Source organism: Marmota marmota, unplaced genomic scaffold (genome assembly GCF_001458135.2).
Source record: "Marmota marmota marmota unplaced genomic scaffold, marMar, whole genome shotgun sequence".
NCBI classification, from domain to species: domain Eukaryota; kingdom Metazoa; phylum Chordata; class Mammalia; order Rodentia; family Sciuridae; genus Marmota; species Marmota marmota.
Window position 1 is genome coordinate 23,526,743 of NW_026000108.1, and position 19,842 is coordinate 23,546,584.

Genomic DNA, 19,842 nt, shown 5'->3' on the forward strand with positions numbered 1-19,842 from the left:
CCCCCCCCCCCGGTTAATTATAAAATGATCCAATGTTATAAGTAAGATCTAGCAATGACTGTTTATATATGATTTTGAAACATGTGACCAAAACTCAAGTTTCAGTTACTATTTATTTTTCTTTTATCAGAATTTACTTGCAAAGTGATTTGATCTAACAGGACTTGTGACATGATAAATAACAATGATATATGATTTAGAACTTTATTTTATGATAACTGTGTTAATGTGGTGAAGTAGAACACAGGTTTTAAAATTCACTCATGGTATCGGTGTATTTACAAGCATAATAGTTTGGCATTTTTAGAAGTACTATATTATTTAAAATAAGCAGAGGATAAACATATACACACATGTGGATATAGATCATTAAAATAATCACCCATTTATATAAGGAAAAAAAAAAACAAGAAGGAAATCCCTTCTATATTTTAGAAATAGTTTTGATGGAAAATTACCAAAAAAACGGATTCTCTGGGATGCTAATATCTGATTCATTTGTATTACTGTTTTTGCCATTTTATTCATATTATCTTCAAATTGTAATGTTTTATTAATCAATGCAATTTTATTTCAATTGGAAGCAGATGCATAAAATGTATCATCCATCAAAAAGATTTTAGGAGATGGGCCTGCCTGCGGCTGTGAGAGAAATACATATGAAAACATTTACTCAAGAAAATATTCAGTTCAAAGATATTGTTGGGTGAACTTGACCTATAATATACTGCCACTGATATGAACCTGCACTTAACAATTTTTTTGTAATGCCATATAATGTTTTTAAAATAGTAGTGGGCTGTGAATATCTTAGCCATTAGGAATTCCCATCGTAATAATATGTGGCCACTGAAGTATCATTAGTATCTTTTCCCTGAGCTGCTAGACTCAGCATGGTTGCATATTTAATGACAAAAATATCAAGGTATGGATTTGTTAAAGGAAAAGATAAAATGTATTTCTTGAGCATGTAGGTTTTGTGTCATGTGTTGTCAGGTAAGAGTTGGCAATCTGCAGTCATTTACTTTAAACTATGATCTAATCGGAACTCAAGAGCTAAATAAGAACACGGGTGATTAGCTCTTAGTTAGTGGCAACCCCTAGGGAAAACTTCAGTGCTACAGGAAGTGATACTAATGATTCATCAAGTGGTAAACTTGCCTCTGAGACATTAGTGAACAGGCAACTTCAAAGCACAGGGTAGTGTCTATTGGATTTTCCAATCACATTTGAGCTTTGCTAGCAGAAGTCCAAGTTATATTTTTAAAAAGAGGACAGAGATGGCAAAAAAACAAAAACAACAACAACAACAAAAAAAAAAAAAAACTGTGAAGGTTTGCTCATAAAAACTCAGACTCAAATGAAAATCACCCTTTCCTTTGGACTAGAAATCCTTAGAACCTCTGCCAACAACCGGGAAAGCCTTAGTCTCCCAGAGATGCTGAGTGAAAAAAGAGTTTCAGAATTTAAGCAAAACAGTAAAATCAGATTCTACTAGTGAGGCAGACGTAGTGTCTGCCTCACAGTTTAGAACACTGAGCTGGAAACTTGAGAGATTTAAACTTCTCAGAAAAATCTCCTTATTACACTTCTGCTAAGATAAACTTGCACAGAGGGGCACGTGCAGAGGTGCCGCATCTGAACCATTAAGGTGTTGGTGGAAGTCCAATCTGTGTGACTTACCTCCTGTCCTTTATTACTGTAGTTTTATCAGTTGAAAATGACACCCACTCTATTTTATCAGAAAAGATTGTTTAATAATCTTTTCTTAGTCATCATACCTTTACAATGTGATATTTTGTATCAATGCAATATTCAAATACTAGGAAGATTTTAACATTTTTTTTTTACCTTTTTTTTTGGATAGAATGATTTTCATCTGTGTAAATCTGTAGCTGTCATTACAATAAATATAATACCATGCATTAATCAACTGATGATCCTGTCAAGCTAGCACGGGTATCATATTTAATCCCTTAATTTATGTTTAACAATTGGGTATTTATTTACCAAGTTTACTGGCTACTATTGTTAGTATACTTACATCTTCAGCTTTAATTTCCTTACTGAGAATGTTAGAACTTTTAAAAATGGGTGGAATTGTGTTTGCAGTGGAAGGCCAGGTGAATAGTCTCAGCTGTGAAATATTTGGTTCCTTTTCAGCTTCCCCAGGAAGTTCCATTTGCAAAGGAGGTAGGAACAGGAAGACCCCAGTCAGCCTGTATGTGAGATTAATAATGATGCAATTCCATCATTCTCAGGCAGGAAACTGGGCTCAATAAATATTGTAACTGAATAAAGTTTGAAACAGGAGGTTTTCCTATAAAAGTTCTTTAAAAGCACTCTTTCGCTGTTTACATTGCCAATGAATTATTATAACAAGATATTTGTGGTGATATATAATTTATCTTACCCATGATTTGATTTTCAATTTCTGTTGTTCTGTTACTTCCCATTTGTCTTTAAAATCAACTGGAAGCCTCTCTCAGAGGGCTTTGCATTTAGAAATACAAGTATAGATAAACAAGTAATGGTATTTATTGTGAAAACAAATTAAGATAAAGCATTATTGTAAACTACATTTCTTAAATGGAGTATTGAATGTGAATCAAATTTAGGAGGTAGTGATGGTTTGAGGTTTTTTTTTAATATATAGAATTTTATAACTGAATCAATCTAATATTGATTAGCAATGATTGTGTTTCCACTTCCATATATTATTTAAAATAATTGAATCTGGTGGACAACATGGATTGGGGTCAAATAAATGTTCTCATAGCAATTATTGGCAGACATTTCCTTCCTGATAAAGTTCCCTAAAATAGAAATCTAGTTTGCATCTAGTGAAGTACAGACGAGTCATGAGTTTTTATACACATTTTGAGAAACCACTTGCAGAGTTGCAGGATTGCAGGCACCAGGACTTCCTGCACACAGCTAGGGTAGAGGCACATCTGCCTCCGGACCCTGCTGACTTGGCTACAGCGCAGCCCCCTTAGGCACTGCTGCCAGATCAGGTGTGGAGATACTGCAGAGCTGTCACTCTGCATGGTTTCCTGCAAGTCAGCTATCTCCTTCCCATCTGTGTTGATATTCTTTCATAGCTTTTTTTGCTGCTTGTCTGGCATACATATATTTGTCTGATAAGCCTCGATTTGGCTTTAAGACTTGCCTTCCCAAGTTTCAGCTCAAAATGAAATTTCCTCATGCAAGTATATTCCCTTTAATTGTGCTTGTTATTATGCCATAAGTCTTGGCTTTGAGAGGTTTTAAAAAACATGCCATCATGCATGATAGCATCCACTTATATTTCATCCTTACTCTTTTGAGGATCTTTATCCATTAAAACTGCTATATTTCTAGTTTTGCTTTCTTTAAAGGTTAAATAACAGAATATGAAGTAAGTATATAATTTTGTTCCACTTAATTTTTATCTTACATAATTCTCTTAAGCTAAGAAGTTACTGTTCATTGATTTCTATTTCTCTGAAGAATATTATTGAGATAGCATTGTTAATATTCTGGTGAGCCATCTAGGAAAGTCAGGGATAGATTACATAGGTGATATTTTTAGTCCATAAACAGTTTTCCTATTGCTAAGGCTTGGTGATTTGTGCTTTGCACCATTAATTGGCATTTCCAGCTATATTCTTGATTATGCAGCTAAAATTTAGCCTGAAGTGTCCAATCCCGCAGGCTTTGTACTTGCAAAACACCCATTGAATTTATTAAGAGTGGGGTACTCATAATGGCTACTGGAGCAGACACAGTGGGTAATCTGAGTTGAAAAATGAAAGGGCGGATGATTCAAGTACACCAAGCTCTGATTAGAGGACCATGAACAGCTTCCTCCACTTGCAGATTAACATCATTTCATGCTCTGTTTTCAAACAAGTAATATGTGTTCTAAAAGTAGATCCCACAGATTCTGCTAATGCACCTAGTTCCAGTTGTCCTCCCTTGAAATAATCCATCAGGTTTTCCATTTCTGCAAGGACTAAGTCATTATTACTTTCATGTATCTTGGCAGATTTCCTTAGTTATGGGAATGTGGATTGAAATGGTTTATGACTTCCTGCTTCTAAACAATGAGAAACAGCATGGGCGTCTTGGCCGTATTGCCTGATGTGTTTGTTATGGAAACTGTTTGGGGTTAAGTCAATGGAAAGAGAAATATGAAACTCAGGTGGGGATAGAATGTTCCATGATAGCTTATACATTTCTGTCTTTATAGAGTCATTCACCCCAGTAACACTAAATGGAGTTCCTGAATTATCCTAACTACTTTTCACTCTTAGAAGTTGCAGTATAATCAAAGACGTAATCTGTGTTACATAATAAACTATGGTTTCTTCCTTTAAAACCTGGAAAATTGAATAAAAAGTCTATTATATAATTATCATAAGTTTATATCGGTTACAGCAAGTTACACAAGCAATTAAATTGTGAAGAGGGGAAAATACTGTGTTTTAATATATATATATTTTAAAAATAGTATATACTACAAGATTTATTACAAAAGAAACTATAAAAGATATAAGCTGACTTTATATGACTATTTTTTTCCATGACAAAACACCACAAATGAGCAGGTTGTTTAGATCTGAGCTCAGTCATTTTAAAATGTTAACATTAAATGGGGTCTTCTCAGTTCTGGGAATTTCATGTACTAAAACATGCAAGTTAACACTTCCTTGACAAAATAAATTACCTGAGTATTCTAGGTAAGAAATATGTCTTATGTGATTATTTATTGTCATTATATGGAAATATCCCTCTACATTTCTCACATATAATCTGTATTCATTTTTTTGAAAGACTCATAATTTTGCCTTTGCTACATAAAGCTGACCATAGTTTGAGCAGTTCTAGAACTGAAAAATGACTACTGTTAAACTAGGATTATGGGAAAACTCAGGAGTTTTTCTTTATTGTCAACAAAACAAAACAAGATCATGCACATAATCTCTTGCATTCCGGGACTTGATCCAAAAGTACTTAGCCATTTGGCTGTGCCCACCTTCATAAAACCCATAATTTTATTCTAGGATCTGGGCACCATGATGCAGACAGAGGCTCCTAGTGCTTACTAAACAGTTAGGGAAGCCTCCACAGTTGACCTTAATAGGGTCAGTTCTATTTCTTTGGCACATAAAATTTCTATTTCTTCCTCAGGCTCTTTGCGGCTTACAGCCATGTGGAAAATTGAATACATGTTATTTTTTTTCACTTGATTTTGTTTTACAAGAAGACACAGATTAAAAATTTCAAGAAAATATTCTGTAGCTTCAGGATTTCAACTAATTTCACATTTCTTAATTGATTATAGGCATTAGGAATCATAAGTAAATAGGAAGCTATTTTCTGCTTTAAATGTGCTTTTTGCTTTGTAAGATGCTACATGAATTACTATCATAGAACTAACAAAATAATAGAACAGAAAGGGAGATGGGGGCATCTTCTTATAAGATTTTATAGATACAGATTTTTATAACCAGCTTGATAAAATGCTTTAATGCTAAAACAAAAATTAATGTTATTTAGTTAAAACTCTTTGGTTTTCATAAAATAAAATAGCTCAAGTGATATGCAAAAGGGTTGAGGGTACATTGAACTCAGTCTTCAAAAATGAATTGGAAATTCAAGGCCATTCTCTGTCTCTCCCTCTCCATTGCTCATCTCTTACATCAATTTATTTCTTCTTATACTGAAAATGATCTTTCTTTAAATCTTTTTCTATAAGAAGGAGATAAACTATGGCCATAAATTCTGTAGTTTCTGAATTTACATGTTACCTATCCATCTGTGTGCAAAACTCTTTTTGGTAATCCCCTGGATAATAATTTTAAATGCTCGGAAGAGAGACTCTGGTTTCACTTGGGTTCAAAGTTGTCCCTTTATTTTCTCAGCTATACCCAAAAAAAGGAAAAGTCAGGAGGCAGAAATGTACCTGTTGAGAGACTATCCTCAAGGTTTAAATTTTCTAAAGAAGAAGGTAGGAACAGAGGCTGTTATATTGTGGTAACAGTGGTAAGAATAGATAAGCACTAGTGTGTGCCAGGAATATGCTGAGTGTTTTACTTGTGCCATCCAGTGTAAATAACTGTTAGAAAAAATGCTGTAAATGTTTTAAAAATGTTTTATGTGCCTTATTTTATTAATCCTAACAATCACTTATCAAATGTTTACTAGGATTTCCATTTTATATTGAAGAAATTCTTGCTAAAATTTGAATTATTGAGAGTTAGAGATAGAATCAAAACGCATGCCTTCTGATTGATAACTTGTCCAGAGCTTTTTTACACTGAAATGATGTCTTCTTTCTGCAGGATGTCTATAATATAAAATAATGTGCAACATGAGATTTGATCCAATCAAATGTACCTACAGACCTTTATTGAGTGTCTAATAGTATTATTAAGAAAATCTCATAATCATGAAGTTTTGTTCTCTTTTTTAATTTTTTTTTAATTTTTGCAAATCCTTCTCTTTTTTATATTACTAAATGCATTTCTTAGGCATGAACTCAGCTGCAGATAATGGTTCACCATAGTCAAACAAAGGGTTTAACTTTTCCCTGATAATTCTAGAAGTCATCAGTTAGCAAGTTTTACTGAAAAATGCTGGTGTTGGCTGTTGTCCTGCCCTCCATCTATAGAATTTGGTTTTCTTGCTGATGCTCCCAAGAGGGTTGCTATTTTCATTTCTGTCTCTGTTTGATGTAGAGAAGAAAGAGGGACAAAAACCCGGAGGGAAACACTTCCTTGGTCCCATTAACTTTCTCCATTCTGGGGGATTCCTTTCTCAAGGACTTTTTCACATCTTGTCATGTCACACAAGAACCATGTCACATAGCTTCCCCTTGGTACAATCTACATGAAGCTTGGAATTTTTCTTGTAACTTTGATAGCACAGGAAAACAAGGGAGTGGGTCATTGTAAACACTTTGCCTAGGCAGAACTAGAAGTAGAAAGTCAGGTGTTTGCTAAATTCTCCCACACTGAGGGGCTGCTAAGGCTTTCTCAGCATTTTCTTTGCCCAATTTCATGACTCCAATTTCTTTTAACTCTCTTAATAGGATTGTTTCCCATCCTTTTTCTTGACCTCTAGAGCCCCTTCCATTGATTTTTTCTGAATCCTTGTCTCTACAAATACCCCAGAGGGTGTATTCCTACATACTCCCAAGGGGATACCTTAGAACCATCCTAGTCTCTCTTTAGCTTTCCTCTGCATTTTATAGTAAGACTGGAGAGACCTGGAGGGGCAAAATTACATAGCAAGTTAGTGAACCAAAACTGCACTCCATGCTTCCTAAACTCTCAGGCCTGGATCAACTACATTTATATATATGGAAATTTAGAGGTGTATAAAACCACTATTATATAAAGTGCTTATTACCGAAAAAAATTCTTGAAACCTGATATCTAAATGTTATAGAATGCTAGTTGCAAATGACTGATAATATATAATACATTGTCTTTTCATCAAAATAAGCACATATTATTTGTGTCCCTGCTATGTGTTTGGCATTGCAGATGCCAGGGATACAACAGTGAACAAGAAGGAGAAAGCCTTTGCCCAGTAGAGTTTATGTTGCAGATATATTTAATGCATGCATTGCTTTTCATATAGTAACCAAATAAACTTATTAAGGGTTACCTCTGTATCAAGGATTGTCTTAAGGTACTGGATATATAATTTGTGACAAGAAAGACAAGACTCATAATATTGCTGAGCAATAAAGCCAAATATTACCCCATGTGCTAGGGATACACAGTAAAGAACTCAGACAACTACTTTTTTCCTAGTGCTTATTAACTAAGGCAATGAAGGAAACACACACAGTTGGTGTATTTCTTAGTTTAGGGACGGGAGCAATTCATATACTTGTTGTAAATTAATATATTCTTTTTGGCTGGGAGTGCAAATTAGTCAAATTTAAAAATTGATCTAGATTTAAGTGTAAATTTGTCAAAATGAATTCTAAAATCTTTGACTCCCTCTACCTTGATTCATTTGTTTTATTGAATTTAACTTGAATGAAATCTTTTATTTGTCTATGTCTAATTCTGTCTAGTAAGGAAGTTGAAATTGATCATGCCTTAACTTTGTGGGCCATCAGAGAACCATGACATTCCAGGGTATTGATTTTGTGATGTTAAAGGGTGACAGATCTAGTGTTAAAGTGCCGAGAGAGAATTGGGTTTCGGATTGTACACCATAAGCAGTCTTGGCTTTTGCTGAGACATGACTACTTTCTTAAAGTAATGGAAGGAATTGTAGGTCTTGGGTAATTTTTCCTGCATAATCTTGGAAGGATGGATTTCAGCTGGAATTGTGTAATCATGCATAAAGGAGAAAAAAATTCCATATGTGTTAAATCTATATACTACATATCTAAATATGTACAACTTGAAGTGCATGTTTGTGTGTGTTTATCCAGAAAGTGCATTTTTTTGTTAAGAATTTTGAGTAATATTTCAAGTCAATGTGGTTGAATCCTTTTGAAGCTCATTCATTATCACATTTGAAGCTGCTTGGTAATAACAAGTTTTATTGTTTTTTATACCATTCATTCTTATAGTCATTATTTCAAAGTTTGCTTGTGTTGTGCTTTCTTTTATCAGGTACTATAGGGTATGAATTATGATACTTGCAACCAGAAAGGCCACAGGTCTACAAATGTACCATTGGGTGATTTTTTGTTACCCTCTGGGACAAAGAATGTTGACAAGTTACGTTGTAATAGCTGTTATAGACAGGAACTGAGGAAGGGTAACCATAGTCATCTTTCATTGTCCCATTTTCCCTTGGACTTGTACTTTCAAATTTAACGACCTTTACTGAAAGCATTGAAAATAACATTCTGATTATATGATTATTGTTTAGAAAACTCTACTGGGCTAAGTCCAAGTGTATCTTTGAAAACTAATCAGAGGTGCACCCAATTCATGGACTTGAAGCAATCCATCATAGTCATCTTTTAATTTATTTCCACATGTTCTCCCAAGTTCCAATTGTTGCCTAAGACTTTGACCTGCAAAGAAGAATAGAAAGTATTTTATAATGTATGTTTGTTCTGTTTTCTAACAACCTAAGTATTTTGCTTAAGCAGATTTGCAAGGAAGTGACAGCTTTGAAAAATTGGGCACAGGAGCTGCTGGAAGCATTTCAGTTCCAAGCAATCTAAATAGTACGGAAGGGGAAAATGAAATATCACCGTGTTTTAAAGATGACAGTTTTGTCAAAGATTCCCTTTCACTCTTTGGCTTAAAACAAATGGAATAAATCAAGTATGTATCTGTTCAAAATATGCATGTACACTCACTGAGAAAGCACTCCTTTCTGAGAGTGTTTCTTCAGATTTTGGAATACTATTATTTTCTTGACTCAATTTTTGATTTTGCACTTTGTGAGGTCATGGAATTTCACAAGACCATAGTTATACCTTAAGAAGAGAGGAAAATCTACAGGCTTCATGCCATCCAAGTCAATAATTATGTACACACATGCATGGGCTGGTCTTCAGAAATATAATTACTATTTTGTTATGTGGTGTGTGTGTGTGTGTATAAATGTGTGTGTGTGTGTGTGTGTGTGTGTGTGTGTGTGTAAGACACACAGAGGGGAGGAAGGCGGGCGAGAGAGAGTGAGCTAATTAAAAACCTAAGGTTAGTTAGATGCTAAACTGTTCTATGGATATATTAAAAATATGAATGTTCTTTACCTAAAAAAAAATACTGTTAAAGCATATTTGAAAAGACACAGCAAGTTTGACAAAACCATCTTTTAAGAACACTTTTATCAGTGATTGAGAAGCAGTAGAGTGTAGTCAAGTGAAGAATGCAGAAACCAGGGCCAGACTTCCTGAGCTTAAAATTCCAGCACTGCCATGTTTTTTAGATCTTCAGTGTGGGCCAAGTTATTTTCTCAGTTCCTGAGTCCCTTCTTTGTTAAACGTGATTACTGATAGTACCTGCTTCCTAGTGACCTTGCCAGTTAGCCTGAAACCTCAGGAACACTCAATAGACTGTTAGTTATTATCACTAATTGAAAATGCTTAATGTGAGATGAGGCCAAGAACAGCAGCAGAAACTTTTTTAAAAGAAGTAATTCAGAGGATGAGTTAACAACAAAATTTTCAGGAATTCTGTAATATAGAGATTATGATTCATTTTTTTATTTCTTACATACATGACAATAGTGGAGTGCATTACATTCATAATTCAGGACAGTAGTAAACGAATGATAATTGCTTTTGTTTAACAAAAGCATTGTTGATTATCATTTATTACAGAACATCCATATTCTGTATTACTTTAAGAATTACAGGAAATTGCTGATAGATTTGTCATTCAGATCTCATACATAATCAGTTTTGCTTTTTTTTTTCTAATTGGTACTGGGGATTAAACCCAAGCTTGCTTTAAGTAACACTGAACCACATCCCTAGACTGTTTTTTATGTTTTATTTTGAGACAGGATCTTGTTAAATCCTTAGGGCCCCATGAAATTGCTGAGGTTGTTCTCTAACTTGCAGCCCTCCTACCTCAACCTCCAGAGTCATTGGGATTACAGGCATGTACCACCATGCTGGACAACTTATTTTGGATTCAAATTATTCTCAGTTGTTCCTGTGGTACTGTGGGAGATGGCAGTATTATGTAAATTCTGTATATTTTAATTACAGTTTGTTTCCTCTTACCTTTAACAACAGGGGTTATGAAACTACTGATACTTTTTACACTTTCATTTAATATGTTGCATTTATTAATTATTTGTTCACTTGTATACAAATTTGCTTTTTATTAAAGAGTTAACTGATAGTATTATTTTACCTGAGTTATTATAACAATCTTTCCCATGAAAAAGATTGATTCATTATGGTATACATTTTTTTAAAACCCTTATAGCATGATTTATTTATATATTTTACATCATTTTAGAGCCTACCAAGTTTTCATATTAATAGGACTGTCATTTTTATGTACGGTAAGATTCTTGGTATAGTTTGGCTCTGAGCCATATTATCGATCCTTTTAAATCTTTGGAAACATTGACTTATTTTCATTGCATTAGCACAGGCTTAATTTTATTTCATGTGCAATATGACAAAGGACACTTCTTTAGACACCCCACTTGCCTTTCTTCTCTGCAGTTTTCTGGCGTCTTATACCAAGAATCATTTAAAGAAAAAAGTTTTGTTTCCATTTACAAAAAAAAGTAAACATAGGAGAAAAAGCCAATTATTTGCTACATATAAAATCCTTACGATAATTTGGTAGACTTTAATTAAACTAATATATCACACTGCACTTCACTTAGAAGACAAAGGGGTAAAAACGAGAAGCAAATGATCTTTTTCTTTTTTTTCTATTGAGAAACACCATATTGCTTAGTGATTAAGCACTTTAAGCCTTGTGACCTATTTTGAAGGGTAAGATTTGCAGTCCTTTTCCTGCCATGGGCATATTAAGCATATTAAAATGCTCTATGGGATATTGATTGAAAACACCCCCCCAAAAAAATTTGAAATGAAGCTATGAAAAGCTAACTTTAGAGTAGTTCTTATGGTTTTTCACTTATCAAAAATAAAGAGATTCTCCTTTTTTTCCCCACACAGAATTATTTTTATAACATGGAATGTTGTTTTGTAATTTAACATATTTGCAGTATTTTTTGCATTGCATTTGTTCTTTTTGATGAGCCATCTGATATTATTAATACAAAGTTCAGTATACATTAAGAGGATGCCTATGTAACATACCTTCCTTCCCTACATTTCATAGCCAGGGTGTACTGGAATTAGAGATTCTTAACTTTTACTTACAGAATCCTATTTCAAAATCCTACAGTATTCTGAGATGTAATTCCATAACTTAAATGAAATAAAGCATTGACTTGGAAGAGAGGATATTTAGTTTTAACCCTAGGTCCAGTTATTGAGCATGTCCTTTCACCTTTCTGGACATCAGAAGTTGTCACTGGTAAAATGTATAATGTAATAGAGGAAGAATCCAGATGGCCTTTATCTCTGAGATTGCAGTTCTACATTAGTTATTAATGCAATGTCTCTCTATGTACTAAAATCAATATTTAAATATATTCATATCAATTTTTAAATCAATGTCAGTATTTGTGAGGGTATTCATGAAAAAAAATTTCTAGAGATTTCTAATAGCCATGAAGCATAGATTTTTGAAACTAGTAAACCACAAATTATATTAAAAGAGAATTATAGTCAACTTACAAATTCATCTGTTATCAACCAAAGGAACCACATAATCACTATGCCAATTCTCACATTTTTAGCATGTCTTTATAAGCAAGGAAACTCTTTGTTAAGATTTGCTTTTATTTTTCCTGTCTCACATTTACATTTTCTTTTTTTTCTTTTTTTTATTTTTTTTATTTTTTAANCCTCCCCTCCCCTCCTCTCTCTCTACCTCCTCCACTGTATAACCCTGAGGGACATTTTCAAGTCTCAATTAATTCCTTGGACATTTACTTTATTTGCTTGGTAGCAGATTAAACTCTTGGTGGTTTTATTCATCACCTGGAAACACTTTCTGCTTCCTAGTCCGCTCTGTGGGTGTTCAAGACTCCCCCCAACTAGCTCTCAATTTTTCAGGCACATGATTGCAATTCTAGTGGCATTTAAGGACAGCTGAGCTTGCTATTCACTTCATCTTCTCATTAACATCTAGTTCTCGTTTCTCTCAGATCACTTATTGCTTTGGCACAGGAATAGCAGCCAGTACTACTTTTGTTTCCAAAGGTAGCCAATGTTATGGTCTGAAGAGAATAATGATAATAGTTTAAGTTTCCATCATGATATATTTTCATTATGAGTTTAAAGAGTAGAATGCATTAATGCTCAGTTTTGGCCAACTGTAAATGGAACTGTAAAGTTGGAATCTATGCTACTGTGTATCTTCATAATAATGCATAGCAATATTTGGTCATTCTTTCTCTCTCCTTAATCCAGAAAAAGTATGTCTTTGAAATAGTTATTTAAAATAAAAACTAGAATGAAATAAAATAACGAACTGTGATACAAATGATTTAAGATTTAAGAACAGGCCTCTATAGAGTGGTAATCTGAAAATGTTTCGTTACATTAATTTTCTCATAGCAAACAGTTTTCTTAAAGTTACATTGTTCCACCTTTTGACATGTATTGACTTAATTTGCCTGTATATTTTAATTGAGGATGTTCAGAAGAGGGCTGTTTTGTTTTTCCTGTTTCCCTGGTTCCTATTACATGTGGACTTCAGCTACAAAAGTAGGACAGTTGAGAAGAAATCTCCTGCTGAGAAGGAAGATGGAATCCACTCACTGCCTTCTCATCTCCTCTCTTCTCATCCTCAAAAATTGTGTTTTCTTGGAATATTTTTTGCCCTTCCTTTCCATGGATCTCCCCCTTAGCCATTCTCTAGGATTCAACTCTAGGTTCAAGTGAAGGAACAATCTTCCACTTTCTCTCACCTGTCTTCTCTCACTATTTGGATCTCATGGTTCTTCCATAACTTTACCTACTTGGTTCTTTTTCTCTCCAAGATTAAGTTCATTTATAGGTAAATATTTGTATGTATTTCTTCAAAAACCAAAGAAAAATTTCCTCAAGAAATTTTTATACTATATTCTCTTGGGTTTCTCTGTGTTTCCTACCATGCCTTTGACATGATTGGACTCTATAACCTTTGGCATTCTTTATAACACTGAATTCTATGATTCTAACAGGCAGCCAGTCAATAATATTGATTGGTTGGCTATACAACCCAAGGCACTCTTTTGTTAGGCTCCAAATCATTCATAATCTGAAGTCAGGGCAAAGAACATATGATAAGGAATTGGTATAATATTATTTATCCCCTTTCCTTTCCTGGGCATTCAGTGGTTGATTAACAATGTAAACGATTTCTGTTCCTTAAGAATGTCATTGAAACAGTGTTAATGAATAGCCTCTGTGTGTGTGTGTTTGTGTGTGTGTTTGTGTGTGTGTACTCTCACACATGTAAGTGGGTACACATTTCTCTTTCTTTGATTGAATAGAATTGGTTTTATTTATTATTTTCCTTTTTAGCAATTCAGATAATGTTCAATTATGTCTAAGTTATTTCTTATATTTGCATCAGTATAAATAATGATGATAGAATGTATGTATTTATGAATTTAAATAATTATGATACAGTAAGAAATATACACAGGCTTCCAGAAGTGAGCTTAGTACATTCATCTATAATAATTTAGAAAACTTGCTTAGGTTTTCTTTTCATTTCCTAAACCATGTTAAAAATAGAGACATTTATAATTATGACCTAGCTGTCTATTTTTCAAAGATTTAAAGTCAGTTTAAAAAAATAATTTATGAGTGAACATACTGTAGTCTAAAAAATATTTGATTAGGAGCCAAAAGTCTTGGTTTGGGGCCCTGATTTTACCATTTATCTGTATGATTTTATATAAGAAGATTAAGCTCTTTGAGCTTCAATTCCCTCAAATGTAAAATGAGCAAAATTATGATTCCCACTTCACAAGGACTTTGTGAGGTTAAATTAGACAGTTAAGTATGATCTTGTAATACACTGTAGGGGAAGAAAGATTTGTTTTCCTCACCCATCACTGGGTTCATGGGTGAGGCCCTTACAATAAAAATATGATAAGAAGATAAAAGCATATAAATTTATTCAATGTAAGTTTTATGTGACACCAGAGCCTTCATAAGGAAATAGACCCAAAGAAAAGCTGGAAAACTTGAACAGTTTCATGTGCAGGTTAGATGAAGAGGTGGATGGTGGTGCAGAAGTGTGATTGGCATAGGAGGTGGATCTAATGGTTATAAACTGCAGGAACTGAGCAAGACCTGTTTGTTCAGATTCTTCTTTGCCTCTGTGTTTTCAGAGATAAGGATGTGCTTTCCCTCCAGGAATATACACATTTCAACTATTCATATCTCTCACATGAGGGTTCTTATGACCTTCTTCAAGGAGAAGGTCCAGATGAAGATGTAGGTGAGAGTAGTCAGCCTGTTTCCTTTAAGGTCAAGGTGCCATGTTCTCGGGTAGTATATCCTAAGCCCCATAATATCTATACAGGTGTTGTAGTCATTAACAAATCTTAATTTATGGTTTTTAATACATTATTCATATAAATCAGAAGAAAGTGAAAGACCAATATACCATCTACAATTTTCTCTCTTGTAGTCCTCCCCTTGCCTAAAGCCTGTGTTTACCATATGTCATTTTCTGTTTTAAATGATTTTTTAGTATTTAAAATGAAGTAACAGCTTTCAATGATGAGGTGCTGTGCCTGGTTCAGTTTCTATGTTAGGCTTTATGCTCTAAAATAAATATCAATATCCTGTTTCTAGATAGTGGAAACTGACATTACTTTGGTTCTCTATGTTGTGAAATGAACTGTGCTTTTTTTTTTTTTTTTTTTTTTTTGATAAGGTACCTTTTACTTTTTTCCTAGGTTTCAACACCATTTGAGGAAAAATTAATGGATATTCATAGAATCTCTTTATATATTGCCAATTATATGCAGATACATCCAACACATATTTCTGCTTAATCTACACCAATTACATAGGTGAATGTGATTTAGCATTAAAACTTACCTAAAACAGTAAAAAAATAGATATATGTCCTTTCAAATATGTATATCACCTTGTTTATGGTTTTGAAGTTTTTCTTTCTAGATAGAGAGCAGGTCTATTCCAATGTGTGAGTGTTCCAGATATTCTCATACTTAGTTCTCTAAATACTGTTGCCATTCTTTGCAAAACTCAACTATCTTCTCCTGGTACTTCTCACCTACTGTTGGTCAGGGAAGACTAGAAAAGGGGAAGACTATGGCTTTTATAATTGAATATTTTATTGACAATTTTTTTTTAAATTAAATTCCTGGCTTAATTCAGTCTCTGGGTTAAAAACTGGACGCTGAGTGAAATCTAGAGATTTATCTCTGTGTATGTATGTGTGTGATCTACTGACCTTGTATGTGTGTGTGTGTGTGTATGAGAATTGTTGATCTCTGCGTGTGCCTGTGAGAGAGAGACTCTGTGTGTATGTGTGTGTGTGTGTGTGTGTGTGTGAGTGTGTGAGACATGTTGCCGTGGTGATAGAACAAATTGAGAAGGAAGGTTGAAAGGCAAAGACAAAGGCTGTGTCTATAGCGACTTGAACTGAATTGGACCTGACTGAAAGATCGGTCAGGTCTGATTTACTGGAGCCTATCTCCTTAGCAGCAGTGATCTGAAAATTGCTTCCAGGGCCATTTTAATTAGCTGATTCAAATCAAAACAAACACATCCTGGTAACATCCATTTCTACCGTGACTCTCTGAACAACAGTTTTCAGAACTATGATTCTTATGTAGTTGTCTGTGAACTCTATAAGTAATTTGAAATATGCACTTTTGTTTCTGAACATTAATCTTTAATGGTGAGAAAAGGCTCCATTTTTCTCAGTGACAGGTGAATATTAGTACACAGTTGCATTTTTTTTTCAGTGCATCAAGGCCTAAAGCCACAAAAACAGAAGAAGCCTGCTCTTCAAAAGTTAACATTTGAAGTTGTTAACTTATGAAATGAGAGTTGTTTCTGAATAACATCTTAGAGAATTTCACTATGGTCCATGGAAGAATGATGAATATATTATTTAGATGTACTATATTACTATTAATCTGAATTACAAGTCAAGCTTTGGAAATAAATTATGAAATGTTGTGAGACCTTTGATTTCTTATTTTTATAAAAATCTTTTTGCTCATTTGTTCATTTATTAAAAATTTTGCAGAAACCTTTACATTGTCTATTTAAGGAAAGGAGAGAAGAATAACTAGAAAAGATTAAAAAGCACTTAGTATAACTTTTAGTTTGTCAGATTCAATTTAAGAAAGAATTAACAAATAAGAGGAAAATAATATGCAGTGAAATAAAGATCATTTTCTGCAGTTTGAAAGATTTCGAAATTTTAGAATTATATATGTGATACTGTGATATAACAAGTAATGTTATTTACTTAATTAGCTGTTCCCAGATATGCATTTATTCATTAATCCAATTTTTTATTCCTGACTAACCATGTGCTGATATTAAGAATGAATCAGTAAACAGAGTCTACATGATGTGTGCCTTCAGGGAGCACATTGTAGCCTTGCATAGAAATTACTTGAACAACTAACTTCTTAAGACAGTTAAGTATTTGATAAGTGCTGTGGAAATATGTCACATAGAGTAAGAATACATAATAGGAAAGGAGGTCTAGTGTTGTCTGGGCATGCCTTATGGTTCATAAAGAAAACACAAAATCAGAAATTTTCAAATATTTAATTTCAGTACTGAGGAGTTTTGAAATTAAAGGTGCATGATATGCTTTATATACAATAATAGAACCTGTGTTCATCTTAAACTTTTAATTTAAATCATGGAGATTTGTGTTTTGCTTATGTAACTCATTAGAATGTCATCACAAATTATGTTAACTTTTAGGCTACTAGAGAATAAAAATCTTATTTTTTGGAATAGATAAAATTTAATTAAAATATGACATATTTTAAAGTGGCTTAAACTTACACAGCTAATATAGATAATCAGCTGTGAGAACATTTTTTAAAAGTATTCTGTGCTCTTAAACATGAATAACTAATTTTTAAGTTAGGTGTTACATTTTATTAAATACCATTTACTCTAAAAAAAAGTTGATCAAACATCCAGGGAAAGAAACTATCCACTTCTTTACTAAGTTTGACTTGTGTACTAATCCATTATTACCATAGAATTTGGGCAGATAATTTCTCTTTTATGATCCTAATTATTAAATTAAAGATAAGTATTTTGGGTAGTGAACTGTACAAAGTGTAATCTCTGGAAATTATTAACCACCTATATGGCAATATTCAATGTTACTGAAGATTTTAGTAACATAAACTTTACTATTCAATTAGAAAATGATACTTTGTTTTCTTTTTGGCATTGAAAACAAAAGTTCAGAGCATTATTTAACACTATTTAAAGGAGGCTTTAGAGCATGAGAAGAAGATTAACATTAAATAGGGATGAGAGATGGGAGGGAAAGGGAGAGAGAAGGGAAATTGCATGGAAATGGAAGGAGACCCTCAGAGTTATACAAAAGTAGATACAAGAGGAAGTGAGGGGAAAGGGAAAAATAATACAAGGGGGACAAATGAATGTCAGTAGAGGTGGCAGAGAGAGAATAGGCGGGGGGAGGGAGGGGAGGGGGATAGTAGAGGGATAGNAATTCAATGAGAGACTTATGTTTATTTCATTGAATAGTCTTATATGCAAAATAAATGACTTAAATAAGGGGAGGAGAGGGGGGATAGTAGAGGATAGGAAAGGCAGCAGAACACAACAGACACTAGTATGGCAATATGTAAATCAATGGATGTGTAACTGATGTGATTCTGCAATCTGTATTTGGGGTAAAAATGGGAGCTCATAACCCACTTGAATCAAAGTGTGAAATATGATATATCAAGAATTATGTAATGTTTTGAACAGCCAACAATAAAAAATCTAAAAAAAAAAAAATAAAGGAGGCTTTAGCACCAAAGTATCTTAAAGAATTTTATTTGTGCAAACTAGATAAAATATTGGAAAACACTGCTCTTTTACTGTCTTTTTAAAATTTTTGGTGCTGAGGATTGAACCCAGGGAAGCTTAATCACAGAACCACATCCCCAATATATTTTTTCTTTTTTTCTTTTTTTTAGGGAAAGAGTAATTCTTCCTTGAACAGATATCAATAGGCCATTTGTAGATAGCATGTAAATTGCCCAGATTATATGAAGAGAGAGAATCATCTAAGGATTTCATCTAAAAAGGAGAATACTACTTCGATGGGTGTGAATTTCAAATTAAGCTCATATCACTAAAATTTTAGGGATGTGCAAGTTGTAAAAACATTGATCATAAAATTACCATTTTGTTATTATTTGTGTTTATAGTATAAACAAAACATACACTTTCCCAACTTCCCCTCCCATAGCCTAGAAAAGCTTGAACCCTAAAACAAAATTAACATAATGGTTTTTTTTTTTTTGTTGTTGTTGTTTTTTTTATATCATGCAGACATTTCTTTTCAGGGATCCCATTCTTGAGATTAGCCAGCTGTACTGATTTAGATGCCCTAGGGTTGTTAATTGTAGTGAGAACAGTTGTGTTTCTGTGACTTCTGAAAAAAGGTCATGGCCATTGCAAATACATCTTAAAGAAGGAAAGAATACTTGCCATCAGCCAAGATGTGCAGTTCAAGCTTTGGAAGTAGGCTAGCAAAACCCTACTCACATCCCTGTAAAGCAGACATATATTTTTGTATTTTTTATAGGTGGATACAGTGCAGACCACGAACCCCCCTGGCCACATTGAGGAATCGTGTAAAATGAATGTATGTGCTCGTAAGTGAAATATATGCCAAGTTCCAACTCAATATGTTGGATTCTAATAGACCTGGATCTTGTCTTGTATACAAAGAAATCGATTCCCAAGGGGCAGGATTACTAGATGATTAAAACGAAGCCCTGATTTTGAAGAAAACAAAAATGGCTTTAAAATAAGATCTCTACAAAAAAAAGGAATCAAACTATACTTGCCAACAAGTGAACAAAAAATCAAGTTCTCAGTTCGTATTAAAGGAGGGATGTGAGAGAGGTTTTGCAATCTTATCAATTACTGTGGAGAGACAGAATCAGGTATCACCACACTCAGGAGTATGAAAAGAAGAACAGGAAATCCTTTTTCTTCAGTTTGCACTTGAATGGACTCAAACAAAGAGTGGAGATATGCACCCCATTCCTGTTTATAGTTAATAATGT

At 33.6% G+C, this 19,842-nt stretch overlaps 1 protein-coding gene and 1 long non-coding RNA gene across 2 annotated transcripts in view; one reads left to right on the forward strand and one right to left on the reverse strand.

The window, feature by feature from the left end:
* Positions 1–14,581, reverse strand: part of LOC125610951 — a 22,909-nt gene extending 8,328 nt beyond the window's left edge. The window contains exons 1-2 of the long non-coding RNA XR_007341054.1: positions 13,265–14,581; positions 6,389–6,392 (exon numbers count right to left, since the gene is read on the reverse strand). This is a non-coding gene — a long non-coding RNA (uncharacterized LOC125610951). The remainder of the gene's footprint in view (positions 1–6,388; positions 6,393–13,264) is intronic.
* The window catches only part of Pcdh7 (protocadherin 7), a 394,354-nt gene that overhangs the window by 49,186 nt on the left and 325,326 nt on the right, over positions 1–19,842 (forward strand). The gene's annotated exons all lie outside the window — the stretch shown is intronic.